The sequence below is a fragment of the Artemia franciscana genome, unplaced genomic scaffold (genome assembly GCF_032884065.1).
Source record: "Artemia franciscana unplaced genomic scaffold, ASM3288406v1 Scaffold_1921, whole genome shotgun sequence".
Classification (NCBI taxonomy): domain Eukaryota; kingdom Metazoa; phylum Arthropoda; class Branchiopoda; order Anostraca; family Artemiidae; genus Artemia; species Artemia franciscana.
The window spans coordinates 1-14,850 of NW_027063016.1; the positions used below are offsets into that span (position 1 = coordinate 1).

At 36.3% G+C, this 14,850-nt stretch overlaps 1 protein-coding gene across 1 annotated transcript in view; it reads left to right on the forward strand.

Moving 5' to 3' along the window:
- The first annotated feature begins 12,609 nt into the window (after positions 1-12,609).
- LOC136042749 (DNA-directed RNA polymerases I, II, and III subunit RPABC1-like) overlaps positions 12,610-14,850 on the forward strand; it is a 34,863-nt gene continuing 32,622 nt past the window's right edge. Inside the window, exon 1 of the mRNA XM_065727713.1 lies at positions 12,610-12,689. The gene's annotated coding sequence lies outside the window, so the exon portion shown is untranslated. The remainder of the gene's footprint in view (positions 12,690-14,850) is intronic.

Genomic DNA, 14,850 nt, shown 5'->3' on the forward strand with positions numbered 1-14,850 from the left:
TATATATATATATATATATATTTACTTGTGTCGACGTCAGTCGACACACAAACATGACGTCATTATATATATATATATATATATATATATATATATATATATATATATATATATATATATATATATATATATATATATATATATATATATATATATATATATATATATAAATAAGTTGTCTGTCTGTGTGTCTTTCTGTGGATCAGGTGACGTCATGTTTCTGTGTTGACTGACGTCATGAAATTAGTTGTCGTCATTTTTGCTTTGACGGTGACGCTGAAATACCTGATAAAAATGTCGATAAGGGGTTACATGATATTATTGTAAAAAATATGATACATGGACCTTGCGGTGCACTGAACGAAAATTCACCATGCATGGCCAAAGGAAGGTGCACAAAGCAATATCCTCGACTTTTAGTATCAAACACAATTACTGGCAATGATGGTTACCCACAATATAGAAGAAGATCTACTGAAGATGGCGGTAAAACAGCAATAATAAAGAAGCGTAACGGTACCACCATCGAAGTAGATAACCAGTGGGTTGTTCCATATTCCCCATTATTATCAAAAACATTTAATGCACACATAAACGTTGAATACTGTAACTCCGTAAAGGCAATCAAATACATATGTAAATACGTCAACAAAGGCAGTGACATGGCAGTTTTTGGCTTGCAGCCCGAAATCAAAGATTTCGATGAAATCGTACAATATCAGGCTGGAAGATACATAAGCAGTAATGAAGCTGTTTGGCGAATTCTTTCATTTCCGATACATGAACGTAGTCCAGCTGTTGTTCACTTAGCGGTACATTTACAGAATGGTCAACGTGTTTATTTCACGGAAACCAACGTGCAACAAAGAGTCCTGAATCCACCGGATACAACATTAACAGCTTTTTTTTCGCTTTGCAAAAATGATTCTTTTGCAAAAAAACTGCTGTATACTGAAGTGCCTTCGTATTACACGTGGAATACTAAAAATAAAGTATTTGAACGTCGAAAACAGGGTAAGTCAGTCGACGGCCAACCTACCATCTTCAAAGATACCACGATAGGAAGACTCTACACCGTTCACCCCAATCAACATGAATGCTTCTTTCTACGCCTGCTTTTGGTGAATGTATCCGGTCCGACATCCTTTGAGTATTTGAGGACTGTAAATGGTACTATACATGACACTTACCGTAGTGCATGCCAAGCTCTGAATTTATTGGAGATAACAACGTTGGAGAAATTTTCTTTTTGGATGCGCCAGGAGGTACTGGTAAAACGTTTGTGATAAAACTGATTCTGGCATCAATTCGATCAAAAAATGATATAGCGTTGGCAATTGCGTCGTCCGGAATAGCCGCAACATTGCTGCCTGGTGGAAGAACTGCTCATTCCGCTTTGAAATTGCCTCTGAACTTGTATTCTACAGAAACTCCCACGTGCAATATTTCCAAATCATCTGGGATGGGTAAAGTATTGCAGCAATGCAAACTTATTATTTGGGATGAGTGCACAATGGCACACAAAAAATCGCTCGAGGCTCTGGATCAATGCTTGAAAGATTTGCGAGGGAAGTCGAAACCCTTTGGCAGCACATTAATATTGCTTGCGGGAGATTTCAGGCAAACAGTACCTATGATACCTAGATCAACTCCTGCAGACGAAATGAATGCTTGCCTAAAAAATTCTAATTTATGGGCACACGTAAAAATATTAAAATTAACTACAAATATGCTTGTCCGATTGCAAAACGATGACTCTGGTCAAACATTTTCAGATCAATTGCTGGCAATGGGAAACGGAAAGCTCCCAGTAGACTCAATTTCAGGACGTATACAACTACCTGCTGATTTCTGTAATTTAGTGACGTCCAAAAATGAATTGATTGAAAAAGTATTTCCGAATATTCTAAAAAATTATAAAAATAATAAATGGCTAAGTGAAAGAGCGATTCTCGCACCCAAAAATATAGACGTCCACGAAATCAACAATATTGTTTTGACCAAGATTCGAGACCAGGCAGTCCTTTACAAGTCAGTCGACACAGTTTTGGAACCAAATGAAGCGGTTAATTATCCATCTGAATTTTTAAATTCCATAGATCTTTCAGGGTTTCCACCACACGTGCTACAACTAAAAATAGGCGTACCAATAATACTTTTAAGAAATATAAACCCACCAAAGCTTTGCAATGGCACTCGACTTGCCGTAAAAAAAACAATGGAAAACCTAATAGAGGCCACAATCTTGACAGGGCCTTTTGAGGGTGAGGCTGTTCTTATTCCTCGCATTCCCATGATTCCAACGGATCTGCCTTTTCAATTTAAAAGATTGCAATTCCCAATTCGATTAGCATTTACAATCACCATTAACAAAGCTCAAGGTCAATCATTAGAAAAATGTGGTATAGATCTTAATACTGATTGTTTTTCCCATGGACAATTGTACGTTGCATGTTCGAGGGTCGGTAAACCTGACAATCTATTTATATGCAGCGACAATTGGACAGCGAAGAATGTTGTATATTCGCAAGTTTTACGCAGTTAATTTGTATTTTGGAACCAAATGAAGCGGTTAATTATCCATCTGAATTTTTAAATTCCATAGATCCTTCAGGGTTTCCACCACACGTGCTACAACTAAAAATAGGCGTACCAATAATACTTTTAAGAAATATCAACCCACCAAAGCTTTGCAATGGCACGCAACTTGCCGTAAAAAAAACAATGGAAAACCTAATAGAGGCCACAATCTTGACAGGGCCTTACGAGGGCGAGGCTGTTCTTATTCCTCGCATTCCCATGATTCCAACGGATCTGCTTTTTCAATTTAAAAGATTGCAATTCCCAATTCGATTAGCATTTGCAACCACCATCAACAAAGCTCAAGGGCAATCACTAGAAAAATGCGGTATAGATCTTAATACAGATTGCTTTACCAATGTACAATTGTATGTTGCATCTTTGAGGGTCGGTAAACCTGACAATCTATTTATACGCACAGACAATGGGACAGCGAAGACTGTTGTATATTCACAAGTTTTACGTAGTTAATTTGTATTGTATCTATCTATCTATCTATCTATATAAAAACGAGTTGTGTGTATGCATGTTTGTTTGTTTGTAAAAAGAGCGGTTGTATATGACGTCATTATTAGTACATACGGCTTTGTATATGGACAGACAATGGGAAAGCCAAGAATGTTGTATATTCGCAATTTTTACGTAGTTTGAAACACATATATAAATCTATCTATATTCACAGGTGGGACACAGGGACACAACTACAATGGCGCGTAACTAATATGGCGCGTAACGACTTAGGCGCGCGGGGGGGCTTGGGGGGGGGGCGCGAAGCGCCCCACCAACCAGATAGTATATATATATATATATATATATATATATATATATATATATATATATATATATATATATATATATATATATATATATATATATATATATATATAAATAAGTTGTTTGTTTGTGTTTCTGTTGACTGTTGTCATGTTTGTGTGTCGACTGACGTCATTATAAGGATTGAGTTGTATTTCGTCATGAAGTTGTTTGTCAACTGACGTCATGTTTGTCGACTGACGAAATTACAGACCGGGACATCGGGACACAAATGACGACCAGGACAGCAGGAATATAAATGACGACCGGGACACTCAAAGAGAAATTACAGACTGGGACACCGAGACACAAATAACAACCGGGACACAGGGAATATAAATGACGACCGGGAAAAAGGGACACAACTACAACAGGGACGACGGGGGGCACAGGGGGGATATATAAATGACAACCGGGACACAGAGAATGTTCGATTAGCAATCACCATCAACAGAGCTCAAGGGCAATCATTAGAATAACACAAATGACGACCGGGACACAGGGAATGTAAATGACGAGAGGGACACTTTAAGATAAATTACAGACCGGGACACAGGGAATATAAATGACGACCGGGACACTCAAAGAGAAATTACAGACTGGGACACCGGGAGACAAATGATGACCGGGACACAGGGAATATAAATGACGTCTGGGACATAGGGACAAATCTACAACGGGGACGCCGGGGGGCACAGGGATATATATAAATGACGACGGGGACACAGGGAATGTTCGATTAGCAATCACAATCAACAAAGCTCAAGGGCAATCATTAGAAGACGTCATGTTTGTGTGTCGACTGACGTCATGTTTTTCAACTGACGTCATTATAAGGATTGAGCTGTAAGTCGTCATGAAGTTGTTTGTCGACTGACGTCATGTTTGTCGACTGACGAAATTACAGACCGGGACACCGGGACACAAATGACAACCGGGACACAGGGAATATAAATGAAGACGGGGACACAGGGACACAACTACAACGGGGACGCTGGGGGGCAGAGGGGGATATATAAATGACGACGGGGACACAGGGAATGCTTGATTAGCAATCACCATCAACAAAGCTCAAGGGCAATCATTAGAATCATGAGGTATAATTAAAAAACTAAAAAAAAGGTAAAAAACTAAAACCTAAAAAAAAGACCAATTCAAAAACGAATGTATATACAGACCGGGACACCGGGACACAAATAACGACCGGGACACCGGGACACAAGGAATATAAATGACGCCCGGGACCATCAAAGAGAAATCTCAGACTGGGACACCGGGACACAAATGACGACCGGGACACAGGGAATATTAATGACGACCGGGACACAGGGACACAACTACAACGGGGACGCTGGGGGGCACAGGGGGATATATAAATGACGACGGCGACACAGGGAATCGTCGATTAGCAATCACCATCAACAAAGCTCAAGGGCAATCATTAGAATCATGAGGTATAGATCTGAATACGGATTGTTTTCCCATGGACCATTATATGTTGCATGTTCAAGAGTCGGTAAACCTAACATTCTATTTATATGCACAAACAATGGGACAGCAAAGAATGTTGTGTATTCGCAAGTTTTACGTAGTTAAAAACATATATATAAATATATATATATATATATATATATATATATATATATATATATATATATATATATATATATATTCACATGTGGGACATAGGGACACAACTACAATGGCGCGTAACTAATATGGCGTGATGCAGAATCTGAGGAAAGTGGAATTTTCAAGCCAAAGGTCTTGTGTGTTGTTAGTCCTAATGGCAATAAAGTCGCTGCTATCCTCGTATAAGCCATACATTTTACTTTCTGATTCTTGCCACAAAGAATGTGGCACAAGGTTTTACAAACAAATGTTTTACCGGAACCACCTGGTCTATCTATGAAAAATTTTTTTTTCCCAACATAATTAGGATCATTGACAGCATTTAAAATATTGTCAACAATATCAAGATGTTTTGCTTGCAGAAGCTTTGTTTGATATCTCCAGTAGCAGCTGACTGCTACTTCAATATTGTCCATGCCGTATCGTTCCACCCAAAAACTAAAACTTTGGTTGTCATCGTATATAACTTCGATGCAATAATGGCAAAAGCAACTAGAATATAGAAATTCCACGCTTTGGTCATTTTCATAGGTCTCAATATTGTTCATGCCGTATCGTTCCACCCAAAAACTAAAACTTTGGTTGTCATCGTATTTAACTTCGATGCAATAATGGCATAAGCACGCTTTACTGCTAGATAATCAGATAAATTATTTCGTTGCGCATGTCGAATAAAAACTTTCTGTCAAATGATTTTTGAATCCTTCCCAAAGAGCTTTTGAATTTGCAGAATTACCAAACAAAAGAATCTGTGCGAAAAGTAATCGCATTACAGAAGGCATTTTGGACAGTGCCGACTCTTCTAGGGTGTCAAACCACTGTTTATCGTCAAATTCAATGCCATGAGCATTGAATTCTTTCTATATGCTTTTTATATGTGGAATAAACAATGTTATCAACTGTTTAAGATCTTCAAAACTTCTTGGATTCATCACATGATACAAAAGCACTCGCAAATAGAAGCACTCGGGAAAAGACACAGAATTTACGTTGTGAATGGCCATTCCATCTATAGTGTTCAGGTATTTCCCAATAATTGAAAAATTCCTTCTTTTTCATTTTGTTTTAACGCCCTTTTGTGTCGAAAATACGCTTCCAACATTAAGCCTCATTGTCCATTATCTATCAAATCTTCTTGGGCCTAGCTATTATTTTGCATTACGGAATATCGTGGCAAAGAAACTTTTAAACGTTGAACGTCATGGCTCTTTTTTGTATCATAACTAAATAGTCGCCAGCATGCTTCAGTTGGTGCAATGCAGCGTCCTTCCACATAGGTTTCTGTAGGTTTCTTATTTTCAACAATCTTTATTGAAGCACAATCATGTCTATTGTAGATGTATTTATACAGATACTTTATCGGACGTATATTTCTTACATATTCGACACTTATGTGGCATTAAAATTTTTTAGGCATATGAGGATTATATTTGGTGACATGACGATTATTACGAGTAATTTGGCGATTGTTAGCATCTTTCCGATAAACATGACAGTCGTGTAAAAATTCTTCTATATTTATTTTGCCTAATTTGGGATCATAACGACGTCGATACTTTGGTTTTTCATCATTCGATACTTTAAAACTAATTCTTTTAATAATGGATCTTTGGAATTTGGATTTCAGCTGAAATAAGATCATCAATTTGAACCGGACATTGGATTCGATCATGAGGACTTATGATCGATAGCAAATGCATATGTGGTAGTCCACGTTTTTGAAATCAATCTATATATATAAAAATAAGTTGTCTGTGTGTGTGTGTGTGTCGAGTGACGTCATGTTTGTGTGTCGACTGACGTCATGAAGTTAGTTGTCGTCATGTTTGTTATGACGATGACGTCATTAAAGGTATTTAAGACATTCGTTCACGAAAAAATGTTTAATTGTAAAATGACTGAAGAACCTACAATGGCAACAGCCGAGGAAGCTGCTCAAAGAGTCTATGCCAAAAAACTTGCTGCTGATAGAGAAAGTAAGAAAAGAAAGCGTACCGAGGAATCACAAGAACAGCAAGAAAACAGGCTTGCGACTGATAGAGAAAGTAAGAAAAGAAAGCGTGCCGAGGAATCACAAGAACAGCAAGAAAACAGGCTTGCGGCTAAAGAACGCAAAACCGCGCAGTTAGATGAAAATCCACCTGGACAGCGAGAGTCAAAACATATCAAAACTGAAAATGATAGCGATGATGATTGGGTGTGGGATTTTGACTTGGATAAGGTCATCAATGCCTACCAGATTTAAGTTAAAAAAACAAAGGTTCGGCGATATGTACTTCATAGTGACGCTGAAAAATAAAGAAGAAAAAGAAAATTGAAAAAAAAGGTAAAAAACGAAAGAAAACTAAAAAGAAAAACACTCAAAGAGAAATTACAGACCGGGACACAAACGACGACCGAGACAGAGGGAATATAAATGACGACCGGGAACCTCAAAGAGAAATTACAGACTGGGACACCCGGACACAAATCACGACCGGGACACAGGGAATATAAATGACGACCGGGACACAGGGACACAACTATAACGGGGACGCCGGGGGCACAGGCGGGATATATAAATGACGACTGGGACACAGGGATTGTTCGAATAGAAATTACAGACCGGGACACCGGGACACAAATGACGACCGGGACACAGGGAATATAAATGACGACCGGGACACACAAAGAGAAATTACAAACTGGAACACCGGGACACAGGGACACATCATTAGAATAATGAGGTATAGATCCGAATACGGATTGTTTTTCCCATGGACAATTATATGTTGCATGTTCAAGAGTCAGTAAACCTGACAATCTATTTATATGCACAGACAATGGGACAGCGAAGAATGTTGTATATTCGCATGTTTTACGTAGTTAAAAACATATATTTATATCTATCTCTATTCACAGGTGGGACACAGGGACACAACTACAATGGCGCGTAACTAATATGGCGCGTAACGACTTACGCGCGCAGGGGGTGGGGCGCGAAGCGCCACCCCAACAGCTAGTAGTATATAATTTTGCTGCCACCTCTCCAAATATGTGTCCCTTATCAAGATCAATGATTATATCGTCAAATTTCAGTTTTGAAATTCGAGTAATGAGATCGGGAAAATCTTACTTTTGCACCTACGAATTAATCATGTTTTGAGGCTGTCTTTAAGAAGTCGTGTAACATCTACTTAGTTTTCACCCATAGTTGTTTTCTGGTTGTATTTTATCCATTCAATACGATCAAGCTCAACACGAATATCGGTATCAACAAAGTACTGTTGGAAACGTCTTTCACCAAAACGCAAAGCATTAAAACTAATCCGACGCAGGTCGGGGGTCACAGCTTGCACAGAGAAGCTTTTCGCTTGTTCAGGTCGAAAAGCGATATGATACCTCGCTAATTCAAGTGGTGCTATTTGTTGACGACTTGCATAAGGTGATTGAAGCAGCATATTCCTTGACCATCTGAATTTCCAGTTGGACAAAATATTTGGTAGATAAGGGGCTCCACATGATGGTCGGTATTTTTTAAAATGACAAGATTTTTGCCACTTCGTTTTACAACCATTTCATTTCGTCGAGAACTATGGTCAGTATTAAGAGTAAGCACAGCACATACTTCATTACGTGCAGGAGAGTTGAACCATCTATAATCTGCACCATCTGGCAAAGTAAAAATGAGTTGCACGTTTGGAGGCTGTTGTCCCAATGAAGCAGCAAGTTGATTTGCATCATCTTCCACTCCTCGCATTTTTTTGTAACTAGCTCAATATTTCTTTCAAAGATTCATTATATGACGAGAGATCCAGTAACTTAAAGTATGTGCAAGACGTTCCTCAACAGCTTCATTGGGATCTAAAAAGTACATTTGGCCATATGAAGGGGCTCAATTTCACCTTCAGTAGTTTGTGACGAATGTGCCCTATATTTTCCGGCTATTTATGGTTCAATCATTGCTTACGTTGAATGAGTTCAAGTTTCGAATACGTTTGTTCAGAGAGCAAGTGACATCCTAAAAAATGGCAAATCAATTCATTTGGTAATTGAGGTGATGACATTGCAATTCGATCATGCAAGTAGTAATCTCCAAATGAATTACCTTTTTTTTTGTTAATCTTTTCTACGGAAAATGGAGGGCTCCACGCTGAATACAAGCAAGGTTGAAGTGTCCCCAAGACTTTTATGTGATATTTACTAAGTTTATGGCATCTTTGTGCGGAAGTACTTGTTTTTGTTCCACACCTTATTGGTGACGAAGGTTACGACGCCGCTGTTCTTCTAACCGCGTGTGTCTTTAATCTTCACTTTCATTTTCGACACGTTCTAATTCTCATTTTCATTTATCTTCTAGCTGCATGTCCTTGTAATATATATATATATATATATACTACTAACAACTTACTGCAGCACCAAGCCGCCCAAGACAAACACAGGTACGCATGCTCCTCCTCCATCCCGATCTATTCAACGCCTCCCTCTTTACAGACTTCCAGGAGGTTCCCAATTCCTTTGAAATGGGAACTTCTTTATGACATCCTGCCACCCCAGACGAGGACGACCTAATTTTCTGTTTAACCCTTGAAGGTTGGCCGAAAAGGACAATCTTCAGCAGTCTGTCATGCTTTATCCGCAGAACGTGCCCTAGCCATCTCCACCTTCCTTTCATTATAATCCTAGAAAGCGGGATTGAACCACATTTTCGTAGAGCCTACTGTTTGAAATACGGTTAGTCAACCGGGTTTCCTGGACAATCCGTTGGCAATTTCTCTGGAACACACCTAGTAAATTTTCATGTGCTTTTTACAGCGCCCATGCTTCAGAGACATATTTGGCTACTGTCAACACTGTAGTTTCCAATATTCTGATCTTGGTTTGCAGACTTATCTTCCTATTCTTCTAAACTTTTTTTAACTGTGGAAAAAACACCTTGAGCCTTGGCTATTGTACTTTTAACATCTTCACTGCTCCCACCGTCTCTACTAATAATACTACCAAGGTAAGTGAAGCTGCCCACCTGATCAATCTTTTTGTTACCCAATATCACCTTTTCATCTTCACCTATTGCTAGCCTTAGTGATTTAGTCTTCTTAACAATAATTTTCAAACCTATTCTAGCACCCTGAACTCGCAAAACCTCTAAAAAAATCATTCATTTTGCTCACACTTTCATCTAGGATGCTTAAATCATCAGCATAATCTATGTCCATCAGAGTTTTTCTTCCCTGTTTGATTCCGTTGCCTTTGTTCCTTAATACAAGTCCATCAAAATGATGCATATAAAGGGGGATAGAACACAACCCTGCTTAACTCCTGATTTGATACAAAACCAGCTGCTAACCTCATTTCCTACCTTAACCGCAGCAGTGTTATTCTCGTACATAGCTCTAATCACTTTAATGTATTTGTCTGGTATACCATTCAAGGATAAGACTTTGCTAAAGCTCTTCTATCAACAGAATCGAATACTTATTCATAATCTATAAGATTGAGAACCAAAGGTGTTTGACACCTCAGGCACATCTCAATTAGTAACCTAAGAGTGAAAAACTGGTCGACATATCCTCTACCTTTTCTAAAACTGCACTGTTCTTCTCTTAAAACTTTGTCTACAGCATCTCTCAGTCTAAAAAGTATCATATTACTAAGTAATTTGCTACCTACAGAGACCAGAATAATTCCTTGATAATTATGATACTCACTCGTATCACCTTTTTGATACAGCTGTTTAATTAAGATTTTCGTAAATTCGTTAGGTACTTCCCCTTTTTCAAAAATCATATTCACAATCGTCAGTAACTTACTTCTCACCGCAGAGCCACCATATTTAAGAAACTCATTTACCACATTATCAGCAACTGGAGCCTCATTATTTTTTAATGCTTTTAGTACTGTGGCTAATACTACTAATGAAGGGGATAGATATTAAAATTTTAATCTTCTGAATACTGATTTATTTCTTAAGGAAAATTAAAGTATTCACATTGTGTAGATAGTGGCTTTAAGACTTTCATAAATGCGGAATTCCCTCACATAATTTCCATCAAGGTGGCACTTCTTTTATGTAGTTTAGTCCCTGTTTCTGAAACTATGTAAACTTTTCCTGTGCTAATATTAATGATGAGCAAGTTTAAAATTAATGCATACATGATAGATTTTGTTATATCATATATTATAACCAAAACTGTGCTTTTTAGAGCTTTAGTTTCTACTGACAAGGGTTGCTTCTTACTTGCAGTTCTTTACGACGTGCTGTTTGATCCAAGGCTTTGGATCTTAATTATGAAAGAGACTACCGCTCCCTACTTTAGCCCTTGTTTTTTTACGTCTAATATTCACATTACCTTAATTTGCACTTTGAAGCAAATTAAGACCCATTTTGACCCATGAATGTCTCCCTCTGAACATTTATTAGCAGGGGGCTCTGAAAAATCAAAATTAGTTATATTATTTCATGGTTTGTCAGGGCAAGTTCTTAGAGCAGATTTTTTATAATGATGCTCACTATGGACCAGGAGTGCCAGGGAGCAACATCCCTAGGAAACAATAAAACATTGAACAATGTATATAAATAGAAAGTTAGAGATATTTCTGTTTAAACTTCTGTAAAAATAAAGTTTTTGGTTGGTAAATGTCTATATTAACCTTTTATTTTGTGTGGGCTAAGTGCATATTTAGGAAGAAATACACAGTTTTGCATAAAAAAATAGCTGAAGCGCTGCTTCACTGAGGCACAATCTTTTATACTACTTTAAAAAGGCACTATAACTTTCACTTTCCTTTCTAATGAGCGTTCTCCCGGTATTCTAAGACCATAGGTTCGGTAGACCGGTGAAAAACAAATAAAAAACATCATTGATCATCCTTTAAAAAAAAAAAAAATCCCCCTTTTTGTAGATATAGGCTTGAAACCTCTATAATAGACTTCTTTTACTTGCTGAATTTGATGGTATAATTGTTATCTGGATCTTTTGGGTTGACATTTCCCAAATCCTTTCTTAAAATAGGGGCAAGCTTTTCTCATGCTTGTGTTTTTTGGTCGGTAACTTTAAATTGATAAACCATAAAAGTAAATTCTTTTGTTGTATATGTTTGATATTTACAATCACCATAAAAAGCTGATTCTTTTAACCTGTATATTGGTATCGAAACTTATTTTTAGAGTTTCAGTTAATATTAGCTTGAGTCGCTCCTTACATACAGTTCGTCAACACGAACTGTTTGATTATGGATTTCATAACTTACTGTTTTAAAGTTAAATATTAAAAGCTTTGATAAATCAAACCCGAAATCGAATATTTGATAATCCATTTTAATATAAAAGCAGATACAAGTTCGACAATGCTGGGATTGTTTTCTTCTCTCTTTCTCTTCTTTTGATTTATACTTTCACCAGATTACTAGTTCATGCCGTGTGTTTGAAACCATTCAGGTTGTGCCTTCTATTTATTTTTGATGGCTATGCAATCAGTCTGTTGCCCAGCTCTTTTTGGTGGCTACTGTCAACATGTTCATCCGTATGGGTGCTCTTTTGCCACCCCATATGTACCCCTCTGACTTAACCGATGAGCCATACCTTGAGACAAGCAGCTCACAATAGTTTTGTTTCTTTTTCAGTGAAAGAAGGCCAAACCGGATAGATTTGACAATTCTCGTGGCTCATAGTGAGGATCCAACTGGTAAGACCAATGAATGCAAATTATATATATTTAAATGTTTTATATATTATATAAAAACATTCTACAGGCAGATAGAAAATTTAAGCAAGAGAAAACTGGTTTTAATTTCAATAAAGCAGTAAACAAAAATAAAAACTAAACTACACTTTGATTTAATAAATTACCGAATATTTTGGCCCCACGTCCGAGAGCTTTTTTCAACGGGAAAAAAAGAAGAAGAAAAAGATCAACCAAAAGAGAGAAAACAGAAGAATTTTTCTTTTAAACAACACACACAAAAGAAAAAAAAACCGACTACTAAACACACGAAGAAGAAGGAAGAAAAAATAACAATAAATGAATAAGAACAACTCACATTATAAAGAAACTTCCAGCACTGATATTATAATCTTAAGAATGTAGCCAAAGCAAAAGTCTTTAGGGAAACTACGGGTCACTCTCCTCTCAACAAATCTGTGTAGGCTATAGTAGTAGTAGTAGTAGAACAATTTTATTAGAAATAAACATTTCTTAATCAATAGCACAACATAAGCGGAGCTCGCGAGGCTGTGCTAAATTCAAAGAAAATAAAGACACAATATGGAGAATAAGAAAATATGGAGAATGAGACCATATACCGAAATCAATTAAACACATAAATATTGCAAATGAATAACTTATGTAAAATTAATTTTAGTTAATATGTTTCAAAAGTATATCTACCGAGCAACTCCACACGTAAATCAGACTTAAACTGGCCAAGGCTACCTATTTCCTTGATATCTATACTCAGTTTATTCCAAAGTTTTGAAGCTCTATAAATAAGTGAAAAAGAAGACCTACTTGAAACTAATCGAGGAACCTCAGTATTACCTCGTATCCGAGTAATGTGGTGGTGAACATCAGACCTCTCACAAAATATTCATGTAAAACAATCAGGAAGGCTATCACTGTAATACCATATATAAAAATCAACGTATAAAAATCGCGAAATCCAGCGGCAGGCAATATATTTAAATCTCTATACACAGACCTCAAAGACTCCTGGTTCACAACACCACAAAAAACTCGGATAGTATTATTCTGGATCAAGCGGATTGGACGAACTATCGAAGGGAAAGTAGCAAGCCAAATCGACGAGCAATACAAAATGTAAGGGTGAATCAGGGAAAAGTATAACAATCGTAGAACATTTGGGGGGGGAGGGGGAATATGTTTTAATTTTCGCATGATACCTAAGTTACGTGACAATATTTTCGAAACTGACTTCACATGATCTTTAAATGATAGGGTTTCATCAACATTAATTCCGAGGTATTTTTTTTAACAGGATACCTGCGACTATACCTGCAACATGGACATAGGAACGTCACGATAATAATTTATATGGTGAAATAATTTATGGGGTTATCTTTCAAGAAACTGTGAACCCATCTCCCTGTCTAAAGCCTAGACTTTAGACAAAGGACATAGCTCCTTAATTCTATAGGTAATCAATAAGCTGTGTTAGCCTGAGAAAATCCTGGCTTATAATAACAGGTTAATCTAAGTAGGCCTATGTTGGCCTGGAGCTTTTCGATAAAAAGCCATAAAGGATAAAAATTAAAAAAAAACTAAAAAAAAAAAATAAAAAACTAAAAAAAGAGGAAAAAACTAATAAAGAATACAAATTAAAAAAAGAAGAAAAAGGAAACAGTAAAAGTTCTAGTAAAAAACTAGAAAAAAAACTAAAAAGAAAAGACTAAAAAAATAAATAAATTAAAAAACAACCTAAAAAAAATAAAAATAAAAAAGGTTAAAAAACTAAAAAGAAAAAAGTTTAAAAAAAACTAATGAAGAAGAAAAAGAAAACTGAAAAAAGGTAAAAACTAAAAATGAGAAAAAAATAAAAAAAAACCTAAAAAGAAAAAACCTAAAAAAAACTAAAAAACTAAAAAAAAAATAAAAAAAAATAAAAAAAAATAAAAAAAAATAAAAAAAAATAAAAAAAATAAAAAAAAATAAAAAAATAAAAAAAAATTAAAAAACTTGGAAAAAAATGGAAAAAATAGAAAAAAATAGAAAAAAAATAAAAATAATAAATAAAAAAATTAAATAAAATAAAAATTTTAAAACGTAAAAAAAGGTAAAAAAAAATAAAAAAAGGTAAAAAAAGAAAAAAGCTAAAAATAAAAAAAAAGAA